The sequence below is a fragment of the Elgaria multicarinata genome, chromosome 9 (assembly GCF_023053635.1).
Source record: "Elgaria multicarinata webbii isolate HBS135686 ecotype San Diego chromosome 9, rElgMul1.1.pri, whole genome shotgun sequence".
NCBI classification, from domain to species: domain Eukaryota; kingdom Metazoa; phylum Chordata; class Lepidosauria; order Squamata; family Anguidae; genus Elgaria; species Elgaria multicarinata.
Window position 1 is genome coordinate 25,707,361 of NC_086179.1, and position 22,112 is coordinate 25,729,472.

A 22,112-nucleotide genomic window follows, 5' to 3' on the forward strand; every position below is an offset into this window, starting at 1 on the left:
GTTTCCAAAAGCTGCCAAATTACCGTACATTTTTTGTGGCTGCGTACACACACACGCATAATACAGTGGTCCAAATCTTCACCACAGCTGAGTTGCCGTGCACATGTCCCCATCTCCCAGCCTCAGATCCCGAACTGAAAAAAAAGGGAATTAATCAGCTACCCCTCACAGGGCTCTCATGCAGATTAACGAGCATTGTAAATTACTGTGTGTCATAAAAGTGCTATATGCATTATTAATGTCACTGATGCATAAACATTTTCCAGGCACATATGTAGACAAATCGGGTTGCTGGCTATCCCCGCATTTTCAAAGAAGCACCTTATATTAAAACATTGCTCCTTATAAAGGCGCGAAGACAGAATCAAGCAATATACCTCTGCAGGAAACTGGGTTTACATTGAATAAGGGGTGGCAGAGAGACCATGAGACCATGCCCACATGGTCAGGGCTGGACTTCGATCAGAATCCCTGCCTGAAATTAGGATCTGGACTTTAGCTAAAGGCAGAAAGAAGGCTGCTTTTCTTGCCAGTATGAGATAATATAAACAGGAATGTTTTCTCATAATTCCTAGGCTATTATTTGCATCCCAATCTCCCCTGAATACCACAGCTTCCCAGGGGCATTGCTAGGACTGGGTCCATTGTGAAGACCCCACCTCCAACTCATCCTAGGCCCTTTTCAGGGTATAGAAAAAGACAAAGATCAGATGGCTCTTCCAAGGGGAGGACACTCAGCCCCTAGCCAGAAGGTATGCTGTTGCCATCTTCATCTGAGGCAGAAACCACTGACAGAACCTCCATCTCCCCAGCCTTACAGAAATCTGAAACTACTAAATCAGGCAAGGGCACTTGAGCACTCCAGTCAGCGTCTCCGGAGAGGCTGGAGCGGAACACATTTCAGAGCATGGCTGCTGACATAAGGCTTCAATTGGCTTTTGCTTGCTGCTAAGACAACCACTCCCCTATAGTTCTAGTTGGGAAGAGGTCAAGCCAGCAATGCTCATTCTGAGCTATCTATGGTCCTCTTTCACATGCCCTGTACACAAAAAGACCTCTACCTTTACTTGGCCTACTGTGCCAGCTCTACTTACCTTGGCCAGATTCTAGTTACCTGATAGGTAACTGTGTCTTGACAGGATGTTTGTCCATCTTTCCTTTGAAGTATGAGCCATGAAATATATCTGAAATAGTTACGGTACCACATCATCCAAAAAGCTGAAATTTGGTACACGCAAGGCCCCAAACACCATGGTTATTAAGAACAGTTTGAAATCAGGACGGTGTTCGATATAACAATCCAAACTGAGGTTATGAAGTATACCTTGTAATGGAGGCCACTGGCGCATCACTGACCAAACCACACATGGAAAGGAATGCTTGGCTGTAGGAATTTGAGTGTGCCTTCACGCACTTATGAGAGTTCTTCAGGGAATCTCCACTAGTCCCCAAATACTTGCAGCTATGTTAACACAATGCAAACTATGGCCATGGCTAGACCTACCAGGTGTAGCGCAATGGAGGAGGGAGGATCTCACGATATGGTTGTCGTGATATCTCCCCCTGTCTACATGTGACATGCGACATCCCAGGAGGAAAATGATGTCACGTCCACCATTTTGTTTGTTTTTTTTCAATTGGAGAGGAGCGCATGAGCACTCGTGCGCAAACAGTAAGATATTTTTTTTAAAAAAAATCCCCACTCCCCTCACCCCACCCTGGATGGGCACAGAGCTCCCAGCTCCTCACAGTTACTTGCAAGGAGCTGGGACAACCTGTGATGCCCAGCCACACGTTCCACTGTCTCCGGAACTGGCCTACTGACCCCCCAATTGGGGCCTGCTGAGTTTAAAGGATGAAGCGGATAGTGATGCAAATTATCTCCGCCTGTGTGCTGAGCTGCTGGAAGTAGCTCAGGGGTGTACAATTGCTTTGGCTCTGTAGGCTGCATGTGACTGCTGGCCTGGGGTCAAAGGCTGCAGGTGTTCATGCACATACCCACACTTGGACACACATGCGCAAACATATTTCTTCCCAGAATTTGGAAAGATGGCACTGGAGGACTGCATTTTGCTTTGCAGGTCCCAGTTTATCATCATTTTCTCGCTCACGATGGTTTTTCTAGATGAGCATGACGGGGGTTTGCCAAGTCATGCTGTCTTTTACTAATTCAGAAATTTCCTATTGAGTATGCTTTTAAGTATGACTGCTTTCTGGATATTGGTATGGATGCATTTTGGTAGGCCCAGTTTCTAAAGGTTTTCATTGTCATCATCATCATCATCATCATGCAATACATCTGAAGGCCAACCAGTTGGGGAAAGCAGGCCTGGGTAGATCAGTATCCTCAGGGCCAGGATGGACTATATCCACACAGATTGATCATAAGATATTCCTGTACAGGAAGGCATATAAGAGGACTTCCTGTTCCAATGAAACCTTGTAGGAGTAATCAGATCTTCCTGAGCTCTGCTATATTCTTTTGTCCTTTGGTTGTCCTTCAGTACTTGCCTCTGGTTTGCTCCTCAACAAACTTCTAGTTTATCCTTCGTTTTTCACTTATTCTTTGGTCATGGCTACTGGTTTCTTGCTCATCTCAGACTACTGCCCACAGCTCAACCCTGAGAGGTCAAAATGTTTATTTATTTATTGCATTTATATACCGCCCTATAGCCGAAGCTCTCTGGGCGGTTTACAAAAGTTAAAAACAGTAAACATTAAAAACAAATATACAAAGTTTAAAAACAAAAAGCATAAAAACAATGGTATGCGCATTGTGTTTCTTTCCCATTGTTTCAAGATGGGGCTGCTCATATAATACTTCAGAGCTTTTTTGTGGACAAGCAATTTGAAATATTCATTGTGCAACCCTGTGCACAAAAGCAAACTTGGTGCGTCTTGAAATCTATGTAAAAGGCAGAAATTCAACAGGTGAAACTCTCCCCAGCACGGCATCTTCATACTGCAGAGGAAACAATACCTTTCGAATTTCTACTGGTCACGCATCTCTCAAAGCAACAGAAGGCCAGGGTGGAATGCAGCCTCCTTACACACAGGCTTAGACGCTCTCAAATGCTCTTGCTAACATATTTCCTGCAAAGTAAAAATGATCACTCTTTTTTGTGTTTGCTTTGTTTCCATCTGCTGCAGCTAGAGGAAAAGGGGTGTGTAAAGCGGAGGATCCCTATGACTTTAAAAAAAAATTCCTAGACAACGTGCAGTATTCCTTAGTTATGGCTCAGAATCCAGCGGTGCTGGATTCATCGCATTTGCAAGAGAAACAACCTAATCTCTACCAGCCAGTCTTAAAATGCGGCTGAATCCAGCCAGGAGCCAGAGCCAGGTTTTTGCTCAGATCTCCTCCTCCCTGCCCACCCCTTCCCTCTCTCTCAAGAGGCAGAGAGGCTAGACTTCTCTTCTTCTTCTTTCTTTGGTGATGCAATGTTGGGGCTTGTGGCCAAACCCTTGTTCTGGCTCCAGGTTGGTCCGGGTTTTACCTTTTGCCCACTAAAGGAGAGACTCTCACACACTGCATATTTCGCCTCTCGTACTTGCTACACTTCATCGAATAGCAATCGATGGCCTCTTTCAAATCACTTCAGAGGCTGCAATCCGACGCACGCGTGCTTGCTTAGCAGCGGGCCCCACCGGGCTCCGTGGGGCTTCCTGCTGCTGGTTAAAGAGATGCATAGGGCAGCGCTGTCAAGGGCCGCAAACCCCGGGCATGCTTTACTTGGGAGTAAGCTCCCAGCCTTTACTTCTGAGTAAAGTCTGGGACCTATAAGGCCCCGATCCCGTGCACGCTTGCTTACTTGGGAGTAATACCCGGTGGACTTCATCGGGTTTACTTCCGAGTAAACACGCCGAGGACGGTGCAGCTCCGCTGGAGTTCCAGCCCTGGATTCAAGTCTCTCTCTCTCTCTCCCTCCGCGCCCCACCCCCGGCCTTCCTTCGCTGCCTGTGTGTTTTGTTTCGCGTCTCTGGAGGCGCCGCCCCACCCGGCTTCTCGCGAAGCTTCCCTTCTCCGGCTCATTAGAGGGAGGCGCGTCTCCGCACAAACAGATCATTATTAAATTCCCTTCCGCCCCCGCCCACCCCCGCTCTACCGCAGGAGCTTGCCGGGCCCGGGAGAGGGGTGGGGAATGAGGGGCGAGTAGCAGAAGCGCCGTACAGCGACGCCTGGCTCTAAGCGGTCGGAAACGGCAAGGCGATCGCGCTTTCCGGCAAGGCTCCGTCCGCCGACGGCTTTACGATGCTGGGTTGGATGGGCGCTGCGTTGCGTGCAAGTCAGGGGCTTGGCTCTGTGTCTGAAAGGGGGAGATCTGGGGGGGCGGGGTGAGGCAGGTTTGTAGGGGGTTGGCTAGGAAAGCTGTTCCCCCCCTCCTTTTTCTCATTCCCCCCTCTCTCTTTTTTTTTTTACAAATAAAAATGAAAAAAAAAAGTTTACGATCGTGTCTTTAAATGGTCTGCAAACAAGATGAAGTGCACTCTGGGACGCCCCCTTCTCTCCAGAACTTTGAAGCTGGTTACAGGGCTGGGGAGAGATGGTAACAATTCGCTAAAAGCCTCTCCTCTCCAGACAGGAGCCTACCCCTTCTCTACGATCAATGTCTAAGGTGCTCCTCCAGGTGCCTACTCCGAGGGAAGCTTGGATGATGGCAAAAGGGGAGAGGGCCTTCTCAGTGGTGGCCCCCCATTTGTGGAATGAGCTCCCCGATGAGGTTCACCTGGTGCCAATATTTTTATCTTTTCAGCAGGGGTCAAGACTTCTCTTCTCCCAGGCATTTAGCAGTATATGTTGAATCGATCCTAGATATATCTTTAGGTTTGGCTGAGAGCTCAAAACTCTTTCTGAAATGTATGTTGTCTTTCTATGCTGTCTGTTTTACATTTTTATGGTTTTAAATTTTGTATATCATTTTTAATGTTTTTTTAATCTTTTGTGAACTGCCCAGAAAGCTTCAGCCATGGAAATGTAATAAATAAAATTATTTCAAGGGTTCAGTTCCGTTCCTTAGGGTGCAAGCCTATGCATGCTTAGATGGCTGGGACATGCTAGCAGCTGTAGGACATCTTTCTGTCTCTGCATGCATAGGATCATGCCCTTAATGGATTTCTGTCTCAGCATGCATAGGATTGTGCCCTTAGTGTGTTTCCTCAGTGGTCTGCCTTGGTTAGGAATTGACATCTGGCCACCAACAACCAAGTTCCTATCTTTGCAAGGCTATGACAGACGGTAGGCTATCCCAGGTTCTTTGTCAATTGAGCCCCAGTATTGTTAATACTGACTAGCAGCAGGTCCCCAGAGTCTCAGGCAGAGGTTTTGCTCCTTACTCCCTTAAACTGGAGACTGAAGCCAGGATCTTGTCTATCTGGACTAGATGGATTCCTTGGTCTGATCTAGCATGGCTTTTATATTCTTATCTAGTGTAGCCTGTAGCTGTAGCCTTCCCCAACACATCCCTCCAGATGTTTTGGGCCACAGCTCCCATCATCCCTGACCATGAAGGTCCATAATGGATGGACCTGATGAGAGTTATAATCCAGAGCATCTGTAGGGCACTGCATTGGAAAAGCAGTAAAACAGCAGCATAATCAATAAACCTGAATTCTCCAAGCCTTTTTCACAGTTGCTGCTGAGGGGGCCGACCACACATCCTTTGGGAAGAAGTTTCATAATAGAGGGGCCACTACTGAGAAAGTCCTGTCTCTAGTGCTCATTAGTCTAACTTATCTTAAAAGCAGACCAATGAGTAGGGCCCTCCAATACTGATTTTAAAGCAAGGCCAGGTTCCTACAGACACAAGTGGTCCTTCAAACAACTTGACCCCAAACCAGGTTATTTAGCAGTGAAAGAGGGGTGTGGTAGGAGTAGCAGCTACAGCGATGGGACCTACCAATGGGTAGACTATCTGGTGGCCTTGACCCACCTTTTATCTATGTACATCACTTTGGGCCTGAACCCCAAATCCGAGCTGAGGCAGGCTGATTCAGCTTGCCTCAACCTGAATCCAGACTGGGACCAGATAGGTCTGAGGCTGTTTGAAGCACGTCAGGCGAACTTGGGCAGATAGAGTGATGGTGAACTGCTGCCCCTGCCCGCCTGTGAACAACTGTCTATCATCAATGAAAGTCACCATTTTCAACAAAGATGGGGGCGCTACGATTTCCTAGGTTTAACTATGGCTGCCGTATCTTGTGAGGGGGCGGGGTGAGCTGGGAGAGGGGAGTCCAATGGATTCCCAGTTGGCCTTGTGCCTGAAAACCCACAATGGCCAAACCATTTTGGGTGTCTGGATCTTGTTTTGGATCTGGATCTGAAGTGGGTGGGCCCGGGCCCGAAGCACCCCGAGTTGAAATTTGACTGATTTGGAACTCCGAAATTGGCCTGCAAAGCAAATCAGAGGGTTCGTGCACAGCCCTACTCTGCGTCTTACTACCTTGTAAGACTAATTAGGCGGAGGGAGAACTTGATTGACGTTGAGGGCTGGATTTGGCCCCAGGTCTGGGGTTCTGCACTTACAAGAAAGAGGTTTTGATACACATCTTCCACACCAGAATCCATTCTTCTTTTGTACACATCCAGAGTGTAATACCAAAAATGCCCCAAACATGTATGTTGACCATGTGTTTGCAATGGGGCTGGGAGTACTCAATGTATACATTAGACCATAGAATTGTGCATGATAAATGCATGTCTGACAGCACAATCCTGTACATGTCTACTCAGAGGGAACTCCAACTGAGTTCACTCAGGCTAACTCCCATGCAAATGAGTACAGGACTGCTGGCTAAAAGTAACATAAGGCTGCAACACGGCACACTTACTTGAAAGTAACTCCCACTGAAATCTCTGAGACTTGTTTCTGAGTAAATATGCCTTGGATCGCATGGATCTTCATTGACTTTATTTCCAGGAAATGCTAACAACCTAAGCAAATATACAGTGGAAATAAGACTCACTGAATTCTGCAAAAATTTACTCCTGAGTAAATAAACTTATGATCAGTGGCTTTAGGATTTCAGCCACTATCTTAAAAGCAAGTTCTAATGAAATGAATGTGTCCTCTTTCTAAAGAAACACGTTTGAGATTGTGGCATTGGTTCTAGAGGAGGTTTTTTGGATAGCTCATCTTCATTTATTTATTTTTCTTCCTTATAAATAAAAATGACCTTCTATGTATTTTCTTTGTTCTTCTCCCTCCCCTGCACATTTTCCCTTTGAAAGAAAAAGAATTCAGTGCCATCTAGTGGGGGAGGGGGTTGGGAAAACTCAAAGCAGCTTCTGTTTTCCTTTTTTCAGGGAACAATGCCTAACTTGGTAGTGCAGAAAAATGGTTTTGCCATGCCTTTGGGTGGTTTCCAGGAAGAAAGGGCTAGATCATGCAAGACAAGAGACCTCTAAATTGCATACCAACAGCGTGTCTGCAAGAGAGAATCTGATCAGAGCCAGTACCAGGGGTAGGCATCTGCCGTGGGCCCACTGAGAACTCCCTGAGGAGTAGGGCTCTTTCTCTTCATCACTGCAACTTGCTCTTTCACTTCCCTTGCACTCTGGCCCAGACAATGATGGTGATGAGAAAGAGGAGGAGGAGTTTGAGACCATAAGAACGTAAGAAGAGCCCTGCTGGATCAGACCAAGGGTCCATCTAGTCCAGCCTTCCTCAACCTGGGGCGCTCCAGATGTGTTGGACTACAACTCCCAGAATGCCCCAGCCATTCTGGGAGTTGTAGTCCAACACATCTGGAGCGCCCCAGGTTGAGAAAGGCTGATCTAGTCCAACCTTCTGTTCACACAGTGGCCAACCAGCTGTCGACCAGGGACCCAAAAGCAGGACATGGTGCAACAGCACTCTCTCACCCATGTACCTCAACAACTAATGTATACAGGCTTACTGCCTCTGATACTGGAAGTTGCACTTAGCCATCAGGACTAGTAGCCATTGACAGCCTTCTCCTCCAGGAGTTTATCCAACCCCCTTTTAAAGCCATCCAAATTGGTGGCTGTCACGACATCTTGTGGTGACGGCTGCCTGCTTGCACAGAGGTCTTTTTCACTTGAGAATTCCTCCCTTCTATGTATATTCCATCGCCTCAATTTATCATCCGTGCTTTGCGATGGAATCATTTCCACAGCAACCCATTACAATTGACACCGATAGTATTTAGGATTTCAGGTGGGAAAATACAAGCTGGAGGCACAGATGAACTCTGAAGACTAAACGTGTGAGTGCATTTTCATGCAAATGATCCAGTGATAAAGAATGGAGGGAAGGAAAATACAGAACTTGCAGGAGCGTGCAGCAGTCTTGTTTCTGAATAGAATATTTCTCCCCTCCCCTCGCCCCCCCCCCTCCGCTGCCCTCCCTTAGCATCAGCTGCTCTTATACATATTTTTGTGCTATTGAGTGAAGCTACTCAGCTGGGACTATCTGCCAGCAAAGATACAAAAGGACAAGGTTTTCCTTCTCTGTCCTTCTGCAAATATAAAGAACTTTGGAGAAACCATACTCCTTAGGTCTGCAGGATTCTCACCCCACTTCTCCTGACTCCAGCCCTCCTGCTGCAATTTCCTAACATTCACAAATGTTGGCTGAAAATAATCCTTGCTTTGTGTTTCATTGGATGCCAACAGTTAGCAGCAACGCACGGTGCCAGCTGGGGTTGGCATTGCAGACTCATCGGAGATAGGAGGTATTCATTCTTGAGAGGTGGTATTAAGCTCCAGCTCTGTTTTCTCAATGAGCTTACAGGTGCAATTGACATTGGTCAATGGCAAAAAAAAGGAATTAGTAAAAAAACACCTCCCATTGATTAAAGTCTTTGGAGTGGACGCAGTGGGTAGAGCATCATGGAGATGATCCAGTCTAGAGTTGTTCTCTGAATACTTGAACTCGGACAGCTGGTGAAGCTGAATAGTGGGAGATTTGGGACAGACAAATGGAAGGATTTCGTCACGCAGCACATCGTTAAATTACAGAATGTGTTGTGACAGAATGCGGTGATGACCACCAACCGGGATGACTTTAAAAGGGGATGAGACAAATTCATGGAGGATGAGGCTATCAATTAGTGCTGGCTCCAGGTTTTTGAGGATCCTTGGGCAAGATAACCTCAATGAGTTCCCCAATGAGTCTACCTTGTCACCACTGTTGTCACCAGTTGCTCTTGCTCCTCTTTCCCATCATTGCTACCACTTGCTTGCTTGACAGCAGAGAACCAGTGAATGAGTAGGCAGGGAGCATCTACTCCTTTTTCCTTCTTACCATCACGGTTGTCTGGGCCAGAGCAAGAGGCAGGTGAACAAGCAGGCAGCGGTGGTAAAAAAAAGAAGAGCAACTCCAGGGGGCTCTTGTCAGTGGACCTCTATGGGATGTGGGCCTTTGGCCAGTGCCCAATCAGAGCTACCATTGGTGCTGGCCCTGCTATCAATGGCTGTATGCTACCCCCAGGATCAGAGGCAGCATGCCTCTGAATGGGCCTGTTCAGAAGACACCTTAAACCCTGCTGGGTAAGGCTTTTGGTTAAGCAGCAGGGTTTAAGGTGTGTTGTGCAATGCATTTTGCTAAACCCTGCTCACTCACTAGCCACAGGGCCCATTCAGATGACACTGGCCCCATTCAGAAGACACCTTAAACCACGGCTTTAGCCATGGTGGTTAAGCCAGAAAGCTTTATTAACCTTGGTTAAAGCCATGGTTTAAGGTGTCTTCTGAACACGTCCTGGCTCTCTGGCTTAACCACTGTGGTTAAAGCTGTGGTTTAAGGTGTCTTCTGAATGGGGCCACTGAGGGCTCTGTGGTTAGCACTAACCACAAGTCGTATGCTCGCACACAACACTGTTAACCCTGTCCGGTACCCGGTTTCCTTAACCACACACTAACCACAAAGCAGTTAGATGAGTGCCTGAGTCCTCCAAATGCTCCACCCCATACCCCATCAGCCCTTGCACTAAGAGAGCTGGCAGTTGCAGGATTTAGGCCGCTCTATACTGCTAGCTCTATGATTTTGGCCCCTTAACCAGAGCTGCATCTCATAAGACACCTTAAGCCAAAGTTAGTGCTGCTAACCTGGCTGCAGAACAGGGTTAGTGAAGCCAACAATAATGTGGTTAGCGGAGGCTCCTGGTTAAGGAAAATGGTTAACAACATGGTTAATCCTGCTGCTTAACCAAAAACCCTTAACCACAGGGCCGGCGGCAGACTATATTGCGCCCTAGGCAGGCGCGTTCTGAAGCCTCCCCCCCCGCCCCCCGCTTGCTCACTCACCGCCCCCTCACTCGCCTGCCCACCCGCTCGTTCGCTCACTCACTGCTCCCCCCGCCCGCTCGCCCGCCAACCCGCCCGCTCACCCGCCGACCCCGCCCGCTCGCCGCTCCAGGTCCCCCCTCACTCACACGCTCCGGCTCCCCCCATCGCTCGCCCGCTGCCCCCGCTCCCTCCCGCTCCTGGCTTTGAAGCCAGGATGCTGGGTTGGGGGGCGGGGCAGAGGCTTTGAAGCAGCGCGCCCAGAAGTGGCTTCCTGGAGTGCCATACTAAAGCCTCCGCCTCCAACCCCAGCATCCTGGCTTCGAAGGAGCCAGGACGCTGGGGTTGGGTGGAGGCTGGGGCGGCGGCTTTGGAACAGCACACCCGTTCGGCGCCCTCGTTTGTTTGGTGCTCTAGGCGGCCGCCTGAGTTGCCTCTATGGCAGCACTGGGCCTGCTTAACCAGCATGATTAATGGTGTCATCTCAATGGGGCCACAGTTGGACTGTCTGCAGCAAGGTTTGTGGCTCTAATCGTGGCTTCAAGTGTTGTGTGTGACAGCATGGCTTGTGGTTAGTGCTAACCACAAAGAACCACAGTTTCACTAACCACAAAGCCTGAAGTGTCATCTGAACAGGCTCAATACCAGTTACCTGTGGGAAACTACGGGAGATGGCCATTGCTCTCATGCCCTACTTGTGGCATTTCCATAGCGTCAGGTTGACCACTATGAGAAACAGGACGCTGACCAGATAGGCCTTTGGTCTGATCCAGCAGGGCTCTTTTTATAGTATTATGATTTATTTAGAGAATAGTCCTTCATAACATAGTGACAAGTATTCTACTGGGAAATAAGACATAGAGGGAAGGGGAAATGCAAGATTGCCAGCCAACTGTCACTTCCTGACAGCCACTCATGAGCTGCTGCATCTTAGACTGCATAGAAGAATCATACACTGTCAATTAGGACTCAGTTATTAATTATTCACAGGGAATCTCTACCTGTCTTTAATGTATCTTATGGCTTTTAGTTTGTTCCAAACTTTAAGAGGGCTCCTCTCCTGACATACCTGCTGAGTTCTCCATTTGGGCCAAATCCCATCTTTGCCTTCTTTCCTTCCAGTGTTCCCATAGTTTTGTTCATGCTGCTGTCATCCGTGATTTACAAAACTCCAACCTCCTCCATGCAAAAGTGTGCACACTCTTGGAAAGAAGTGGTAGCTGCACGATATTGAGACTGATGCTCCCCCCAGTAACCTCCCTCTTTGCATGCAGAGCTTTACTGAAAGCCTGTTTTGAGTGAAGATTTGGTTTATGGATGCTTCAGCTATTTACTTACAGCTACGAGATAGGAGGGAATGCTAAGTCCCGCTTCCTCTCCTGATGCATCCATAAACTGACCGACATAGATAAGCTATACAAGAGTCAATGTTTGGCCTGAATGGAATAATAAAGTTAACCAAAAAAATTCACTGTTTGGGGCTATAATTGGACTGATTTTTTTATCCTACTGACAAAGACCCTTGTGGCCGAAATGCATTTAGGACTGGTGGATGTGTATAGCCTTCCATATGACCAGTAGAAATAAGTGAACTGTGTAGTCCCCATTTAGTTCTTGTGGGCTGTTTAGCTTCCATTTGGGTACAATTTTACGTTCTGTGTTAAATCATTAAAAATTTAAATTATGAAACTTTTACCATCACTTCTCATGCTTAGCAGTATGGATTAGTTATTCCATTAAATTTGTATCTTAGTTTGTATAGTGGTAGCTCCATTTGAACTTTGTATTGTACTAGTTCTCTTTAATCCAGGAATTGCCACAGCTGAGCAGGAGCAAGCAAGTGTGCTGCCTCCTACACACTCATCACTTCCACTTTCAATCAGCAACCCAGGAACTATTGTGATGTCTGAACCCTGGAACTCCGATTTGTTTAGGGGTTAAACAACCCAGAGTTAACCCAACAATCACTCTAGAGCAGACCAGGGGTTATGCGAGGGTTGTTTAACCCTCAAATAACCCCTGCCAGCCAGATTCAGACAACATGACAAACCATAGCAACTCCCAGCCAGGGCTTGCATATTTATTTATTTATTTATTTATTTATTTATTATTGCATTTTTATACCGCCCAATAGCCAAAGCTCTCTGGGCAGTTCACAAAAATTAAAACCATTCAGACTATAAAACAAACAGTATAAAAGCATGATATAAAATACAATATAAAAACACAACCAGGATACAACCAGTTATATATTCATAACTGTTGATATGCTCCACAGCACCCTGAGGGTTAATTAGCCCACAGTGGACTGCCATGCTGTCCAAAACAATGGGAGATTCTGAGCAAATTTTCTACCCTAAATCTTAAAGAATACTCAGATTCACGTGGAAATTTACATATTTCCAAAGGTATACTCACCTCCCTCTTATTGGTGTAAATCATGTTGATTTTATATATTAGAAGGTGGAATGTTATGAATTGGGGGTTGGGGAGGTTCTTGGAAAAGCATCCCTTTATCTCTGCATCTTCAGGTGTGATTGATAAATCAAATCAGAATGAGAGTTACTTCAGCTAGACCACCAGCCCCAAAATAATACTTAGCCTTTATATACCACATTCACAGTGTTCAAAGTGCTTCACATACATTATATTGTTAATATATAAACATGCTATAGATCAGTAGCTGCCTCCACTTAATGATTTATTTTACTTCCTTGCCATTAGGGGCCTGGATGACAAATGGGAGTAATTATTCCCAATGACATACCTTGGCTTACAACTGGGGTTTAACACACACACACACACACACACAGCTCTTTCCTGAGTTCCCAGTCTCTTGCAACCTTACACCAGTAGCTTTTTAAAAAACCCACAATAAATGGACATGTGTGGGATAATTTATCCTCGTCTTGGAACCATAACAGAGCAGACATCATGTCTTGACTATTGCAATGCACTCTGTGTGGGGCTGCCCTTGAAGACTGCTGCTAGGTAAGCCTGTTGGGAGGCATTACGTCCCTTAGTAGGGTAGTCAGATGTCCTCTTCCACAATCTTCTATTTGAAGGTGTCCTCTATTTGAAAGGCTGTCTTGTCCAATTCCAGCTTATACATAAAGAACCATAAGAACTGTTTCCCATCACCAGTTACCTGCTCAGTCTTCCACAGACTTCCACAATGGGCAGCAGTCAGTTGCTACCTTCAATTCCCACAATCCCCCAGAGCAAGGCTAGGTCAAGGTATTGTGGCGAATTTAAATGGCAGTGATTCAGCTGTCTAATACTGAGTGCCAGTGGAAAATAATTAAAGGGGGCCTACTGCAGTTATAAGGGGTGCATTCTGCTGGGACAGATGCCTCCCCCAACAGCTGCGGAAGATACCAGCAGTGGAGGCTGGTAGCTCCAATGTCAATGGGGCAGTGAATCTGCTCTGAGTTTCAGTCAGAAATAGTCAGAACTCTGTGGAGCACCTTGGACAGCTCCTTTAGAGTTCTGACTAAAAACCAGAGTGGCTTCTCCGCCCCACTAACATCAGAGTCACCAGCCTCCATTAGATGCGGCATAGTGACATCAGGCCTACGGAGGACACAATATTCCAATTCCACACTGTTTGGGGTGTTCAAGTCATAACCAAAACTTTGAGCTGGGCCCAGAAATACAGCGTATCTGTTTTCGTGCAGGAGTAACATGCCCTCATAATTCAGCTCAAGGTAACACAACCCATTCTGGATGACCAGCTGAAGTTGTCGGACGCTTTTCAAAAGCAGCCCCGTGTGGAGCACATAGCAACCATACAGTGACTCATACTGAAACAGGGCCCTCCAAGATGGACATTCCTTTTGTCCTACTGTAAAAGCTGGCCTTTTCATGTATAAAAGCAGTGTGTGCTTCTTTTGTTAATTCAGAAGTGTAGGCTCTCAAACAGCAGAGAGGCAGAGCCTCAAGCCCAAGAAAAACCAAATTTGGCCCTCCTGGGGTCCTCAGATGCCCCAACCCCTTTCCTCCAACCAATGGGTATTCTCCTAAGGCTTAGTTATTAAAAGCTTTAAGCCAAACTAGGTGTCATGTTCCCAACTTTGACCCATCCTCTGGTTCCAAAGAGGACTCAGAGGCAGAGGAGACTCCCTCCATTAACCCAACTCTCACTAAGCCAGGACCTTCCAGGCCAGAAGATGTGCTGAGGACACATTACAGCCTTCATCACCCCCACCCTGTAGGAGACAATGGCTACAAATCAGGCAGTAGCCTTTTAAGAAGCAAATTGCTTCTCGGAGCTGGGGGTGGAACTAACTGCAGGTCATGAGCTGCTGTCCTTTATAAGACTTCAGATAGCCTTTGACTGTTGCTGAGACAACAGGGGGGGTTCTACACGTCGTACTGAGGGCGCTTGCATGCGCCCCCAGTGCGCCCCCAAAGCAATCGTGTAGCTTGCCTGTTCGAAGAGACAAGGAAGAGGCGGAGCAGGAGGCGGCTGGGGAATCCGGCTGCGTCCTTGCCACCACCGCCGCTGCCCACCTCCCCGCCGGCCTCCTGCTGCCGGTGAAAGAGCCAGCCGGGTCGGAGAGCTTCTTCCGTTCTCCGCCCCGCCTTCTTCCGCCGAGCTCTCCGACCCGGCCGGAGAGGAGGTAGGTGGGCGGCGGTGGCAAGGACGCGGCCGGATTCCCCAGCTGCCTCCTGCTCCGCCTCTTCCTCGTCTCTTCGAACAGGCAAGCTACACGATCGCTTTGGGGGTGCACTGGGGGCGCATGCAAGCGCCCTCAGTACGACGTGTAGAATCCCCCCAGCTCATCTTGCCTGAGTCTCAGTTAACTTGGAGCTGACCAAGGTTCTGGAAGACCCAGCCTGGTTTAACTTGTCTGGCTATTCAGCACCTCCAAACTGGATTTGCCTGGACTGGACCTTGATCTTCCCAAGTATTTACCTATATGTGCCTTGCTGGGTTTAGCACCTCTGGGTGCTTTGAACCAAGTCGGACAGGACTCTAGGCTGGTATTTTTGGCCCCACTCCTTTTGGCCTTCAGTCCTGCCCACCACTGGAAAGTGCCCCCTGACAGCTTTTCCAAAATGGAATTCAGCCCTCAGGCTGATAGAGGTTCAAGACCCCTGTTGTACAACGTGGATGGGGAACAAGTGGCCAGGAGGCTGGCTGCGGCTGTGGGCTGTCCTCAACCAGCTTAAAGACCCCCTCCTGCTCCCCACCTCCACACAGTCATTCAGATTTTGAAAAGGCTTCTATTAGTGCCAATGGGAGGCAGTAATTTGTCCATAAAGCCCAGTATTATTTAATCTGACTGGCAGTGGCTCTTCAGGACTTCATGCAGTGTTTTTTTTTACATCACCTGCTACTTGGTCCTTTTAGCCGGTGATGCCAGGAAGTGAACCAGAAACCCTTTGTATGCAAAGCAAGTTGTCGGAGTGATGGTTCCTTGTTGCTTTTATATGAGATAATATAAATGAAGGACTTCGAATGCTAAAAAAAAAAATCAATCCATATAAATGCTAAAGATGTCACCTGATTTAAAGATATCAGGCAGCGTAATCCTATGGTTTGAGGGAATTTATTCCTGTAGTCATGATGGTGCAGTGGTTTAGGTGAGTTGAGAATATGAAACTGCACGTCAGGGCCGGTGTCAAAGGTAGGCATGGTTGATCACCTGCCGACTGCCCACACCCCAGGAGGGGCCCACTCACAAGCATTCCCTGGAGTTGCTCCTTATCCTCAACTGCTTGTTCACTTGCCTCTTGCTCTGCCCTAGACAACGATAGTGGTAAGATGGAGGAGGAGCAGGTGCCACTGTCTACCTGCTCAGTTGGCTCTCAAGCAAGTGATAGCAATGATGAGAAAGAGGAGGAGACAAGGAGGACTTTCAGACGGGAGGGAATCGTGTTTCCTTACAGTTGCTCTGCTTCCTGCTTTCCTTACACATTTAAAACAAGTTGAATTACACGGGAAGAGAGCAGCGGCCATGTGGCCTGTAATGTAAAACCTCCCAGCCCATACAGTTTAATGGGACAGCACCCTCTAGTGGGTGTTTCATAGCAAACTTCAACTGCACACGGCAGAAAAACCTGACATATTTTGGAAGAATTGGGGTTTCTGAGGCTTATTTTTTTATGCAAAACCCGGGAAAAGGAGTGGGAGCCACGCATCATCAAAATTACCCTTGAACATCTGTGAGTAGCCAGTCATGAGCGTGCTATAAGTTGCTCATTTAAAGAAGCCTGAGGTAGATTCACAGAGGGAGAGGGAGCATTGAGAGCCTACTTGCTCAAGGGCCCTCAAAACCCTGTGGCCGACACTGCAGTACATGCTAAGAGTATTATTCTCTCAGTATTTTAACACTTAATTTTAACTTAAATTTAAATTTTACTGTTCTAGCTCTGTATTTTAATCTTACATCAATTTTGCTGTGTGGTTTTATCCTGGTTGTGCTTTTTATACTGTATTTTGTATTTGTGTTTTTAACCTGTTGGTTGTTTTATTATGGTTTTAATTTTTGTGAACCGCCCAGAGAGCTTTGGCTATTGGGTGGTATAAAAATGTAATAAATAAATAAATAAATAAATAAATAAAAGAAATAAAAATAATAAATAAATAATATTATTTCTGTCTGTCTTTCTTTTAAATGAGGGTTGGAAAGACCTCTCTCTCTCTCTCTCTCTCTCTCTGCTCTAATATATTAGGAATGTCGAAGCAGTTGTAAAGCATGGAATGGCAGCAGGGGTGAAGAGAAGAAAAATGTTAGTAATATACATGGTGGTATAAAGTGGATGACACATAAGACCATTAAGTCCAGGGTCTCAATGACCTAGCACAGGGCTAGGCAACCAATACATCTCCAGACTCTTTTCTTGGAGCCTGCCAAGATGTCCTACCCCTCCCACGATTCCTTTTTATCAACATATTTTCTTGCCTGAAGCTGGAATTGCTGTGAAATAGGTTTCTGTTGTTCATGCTAAGAAGTTGTTTAGTGTGTTGGAGCTCAGCCCCCATTTCTGTTTTGTGTGGTGAGACAGTGTGGTGTCGTGGTCAGGGTGCTGGACTGGGGAGTCCCGGGTTCAAGTCCCCACTCAGTCTTGAAGCTCACTGATTCTCAGCCTAATCTACCTCACAGCAGTGGGGGCTCATGGCTCCGATGCCAGTGGGGCAGTGAATCCACTCTGGGTTTCAGTCAGAACTCTAAAGGAGCTATCCAAGGTATGAAGCCAAATCAAAACCCTAAGGTGCCAAGTCAGTCAATGTGTATTTAGGAAGATGCCACAAAGAAATAAAAAACTAGCTCCTTTTCCTGTATTATTTCAAAACTCAGTGAAGAAACGTTGTTGCAACAGCATAACTAGAAAATGTTGCTTAGAGCCAAGGTGGTGTAGTGGTTAAAGTGCTGGCCTGGGAAGACCTGGGTTCTAGTCCTCACTTGCCCATGAAACTCACTGGGTGACTTTGGGCCAGTCATTGACACTCAGCCTAACCTACCTCGCAGGGTTGTTGGGAGAATAAAATGGAGAGGAGGAAAGTCACGCATTCCGCCTTGGGTTCCTTGCAAGAGGAAAAGTTGGAATATAAACATAATAAATAAATATTCAGTCTTTGAAGCAGATAACTTGTCCTTTGCCATGCCTCCCATGGCAGCCATTTTGTGGAGGTGCCCAGGACTGTTTCTGAAACTGCAAAAGGTGCCCTCGGCCTAACAAGATTGCTTACCCCTGACCTAGCTACACCACTATCAGTGATCCCTTTGAACCGGTTAGCCTTATCTCACACCTGGAGTAGCACTGTGGAAAATGCTTTCACAAACAGGAAGAGGCTATCGCGTATAGCCGAGTCAGAAGTGAGAAAAGCACCTTGGCTGTATTTGCAGGTCTTGCAGCAAGCGTTAAGATGAACATACCACTTAACACTGCTAATGGTTCAGAGGCTGCTAATAATTTTGGGAGACTGTTATTTTCCGGGGAGGAGTGGGGAGTGGGGGGTTAGCTATGGATTTTGTAAGGTTTTATTTTCTTACACGTGGACACAGGCAGTTAGACACAGACAACTGTGTTGGTTCATTTTGGAAGCCCTTGATGAATGGATGTCTTTCCAGGGAGAGCGCCGCAAAAAGGTAAATGGAGCTGCAAGAGTGTTTGCAGCACTGCGCCAGACGATTCCATTATGCCTTTTCTTTTCCACACATCCTGCCTTTGAATTCCGCTTTGCAAAAGTGCACTAATCAAAGTGAGCAGAAGCTTTTGCCACCGATTTCACACACACACACACACACACACACAGGCGCACACACAGAGGCACACACCACTCATTTTAAAAGATGTGTATCTCCGATACTTAATTTTACAGCACAATTCTGAGGCCTGCTAACTTAGCAGTAACTCTCATGAAGTTGATTTATTTATTATTGATTGATTATAATCATTCATATGCTGCCTTTCAGGGTGGAAGTCCAACCAAGGCCACTTCCACGTAATTTGAGAGTAATATCACAATAAACAAGATTGACAAACTGAAATAAATGAATGAATAAATCATCAGGATCCTCCCCACAGGGCGCCTTTAACAGTTGTAGTGAAAAGGGAATTTCAGCAGGGGTCATTTGTATGCATGCAGCACCTGTTGAAATTCCCTCTTCATCACAACAGCTACAGGAGCCCTGCCCTGTTTTGTAGAGTGACCAGATACAAAAGAGGGAAGGGTTCCTGAAGTTTTAACTGTTGTGATGAAGAGGGAATTTCAACAGGTGCTGCATGCATACAAATGACCCCTGCTGAAATTCCCTTTTCACTACAACTGTTAAAGGCGCAGGAGCCCTGTCCTCCTTTCCACACGGTCACCCTACCCCTCTGAAAAGACAGCAAATGAAGAGGGAATTTCACCAGGTGCTGCATGCATACAAATGACACCTGCTGAAATTCCCTTCTCTATGCAACTGTTAAAGATACAGGAGCCCTGTCTTCCGTTCCATATGGTCACTCTAGTTGAAAGAGTCCAGGTAAGGCAACCCATGATGTCTTCTTTGCCTGCCCATCTCCTTCCAGGTAAATGGATATAGGATTGCAGGCTAAGCAAAACAACTGCACTGAATCTCTTCTGTTCTGGGATCTCAAAGTTCCAAGCATACATCAACCCATGACCTGCAGCACTTCAAAATAAATTTCTCATTGTGAGCATTTTGGCTTCTGTAGGGTGACCATATGAAAAGGAGGACAGGGCGTCTGTATCTTTAATGGTTGTAGAGAAAAGGGAGTTTCAGCAGGTGTCATTTGTATGCATGCAGCACCTGGTGAAATTCCCTCTTCATCACAATAGCTAAAGCTGCAGAAGCCATACTAGAGTGACCAGCTACAAAAGAGGGCAGGGCTTCTGCAGCTTTAACTGTTGTGATGAAGAGGGAATTTCACCAGGTGCTGCATGCATACAAATGACACCTACTGAAATTCCCTTTTCTCTGCAACAGTTAAAGATAAAGGAGCCCTGTCCTCCTTTTCATATGGTCACCCTAGCTTCTGTGTTATTATGCTCACTGCATTGCATAATCTCAGCCTTGAATAAGTGCACGTCCACCTAAGAATGTAATTCACTATTAAAACCAGAAGCTTTGAAAGTACTACATGGAGGAAAGAGTGTATGATGTATAATGGGGTTATTAGTTTTTGTGTGACATCTAATGCTATTTTGAATTTCTCTTTCCTCCCACTCCCCTGGCAGATAAACCTGTTATGAGTTCCTTCAGCCACTTAGAATCAAAAACCAGGTTTCCCTTAGAATGGTTGGGAAGACTGCTAACTGCAGCGTGGTCCTAATCTTTTTGGATTTGTGAGCATGTTTGAAATTTTGAGTGTGTCATGAGCACTCTCACAAAATGGTTGCCATGGGGGGAATGGCCATTCATAAAACGGCTGTCAAGATCAATCACAAAACACTCATTTTCTCAAAGGCAAACTGAGACAAAAATAAAAGTAACCAAAAAAGTTCACTACAGTGAGTCCATCTCAGATGCTGGTTCTGGTGTAGCAATGTTGCTCAAGCCTCAAAGTTGGGGGCTTCAACATCCTAGTTTGGCCTTAAGATGTTTTTAAATATATAAATACACCACATTAAAAGACACAAGCTAGGGTGACCATATGAAAAGGAGGACAGGGCTCCTGTATCTTTAACAGTTGTATTGAAAAGGGAATTTCAGCAGGTGTCATTTGTATATATGGAGAACCTGGTGAAATTTCCTCTTCATCACAAAGCTGCAGGTGCCCTGCCCTCTTTTAAATCTGGTCACTCTAGTGTAGCTCCTGCAGGTTTAACTGTCGTGATGAAGAGGGAATTTCACCAGGTTCTCCATATATTCCAATGACACCTGCTGAAATTCCCTTTTCTATGCAACTGTTAAAGATACAGGAGCCCTGTCCTCCTTTTCATATGGTCACCCTACACAAGCAAAATTGCACAATCCTAGGCCTCAACTTGTAGAAAACGCTTGATTTGCTTTGGATGGAATGACGCAGGGCTGCTGCCCAAAATGGCAGCCGCGAGTCAATCTCTCCCTCCCTGTCTATAAACATGTGGTGACTTTGGAGTGGGAGAGGACTGGGTTTCCTGAGCAACTGCTGGATGGGGAGTTGAAGCTTGGATGACACTGACTTCCGGCTACTATCTTAACTACCAAAGCCCATAGAAGAGATAGAGGCTGCCATGGCAACAGCAGGCAACAAGAACCAATGGAAATGGTGCAATCTCATTGGTTGCTCCCGCAGAAATCTTCACGCCAAAATTCCAGTACTATTCACATTAGTATTCAGCTCTATAGTAGACATACACTTGGAAATACCGTGTAGAGTTCAAGTAGCCACATGACATTGCACAGCTGGCAAAAGTGCAGAAAAGGGCAACCCCAGCCTATGGTTGCCAACTTTTCTCAGGACAACTCTAAGGAGGCTTCAAATAAATTTCTCTAACATAAGAGGGTAAAAACAAAAAGGCAGTGATTTTGAAACTTATTTTTAATGATCGAAGACAGGTTTTGAAACTTATTTTTTTAATGATAGAAGACATGACATGGCAATCAATTCCAGGCATCAACTGCCACTGCAATTCACGAATTCAAAGTGAAGAGGAAAGTCACGGGTGATTTTAAGAGGAAAATCAGGCTTCCAGAGTCAAGCCTGAGGAGATTTTTAATCAATAATTGTATTTGAAATTACATAACTTTGATAGAAATCATTCAATGCTCATTCATTTTTATCTTAAAGTTTCACAGTGGTTTGGTTCATTCTTAACACTAACTCCTGTTGTTGAATTCTGGGTTGTTGTGATTTGTGTACATACGCCTGCATTAACAAAACGTGCAAACTCATTGGGGATACGGGGATGGAATGGACAAAGCCACCTATGAGTGGCTGATCCATAATTTTCTTGATTCAGTCCCTGGAGGCAGATGTGCTATGTATTTGATTGTAATTTGGGGAGTTCAGTGTAAAACTCATGAGGATCTGTGCCTTGGATCCACATTTTTTCTCTGTGGCAACACTGAGTGGCAGATCCGTGACTTTCATGGTTCAGTCCATAGAAACAGATGTACTCTGTGATTTGATGGTACTTTGGGAATTTTTCCCTTTGAAAATCATGAGGATCCAAAAGTTCTGTGCTTCGGATCCAGGTTTTTGTGCTATGACAGCACCTACAAGTGCTAGATCCGTGATTTTTATGATTCCGTCAGTGGAGGCAGATGTGCTCTGTATTTTTATGGTGTGTTTTTTTGGGTGGGGTGCAATTCCCCATGAAAAATCATATGAAATCATGAGGATCCATTTTTGTATGTCATGGATCCGGCTTTTAATTTCTTCCCTCCCCACATCTAAACATTGCCCCCATAAACCCTGCTGA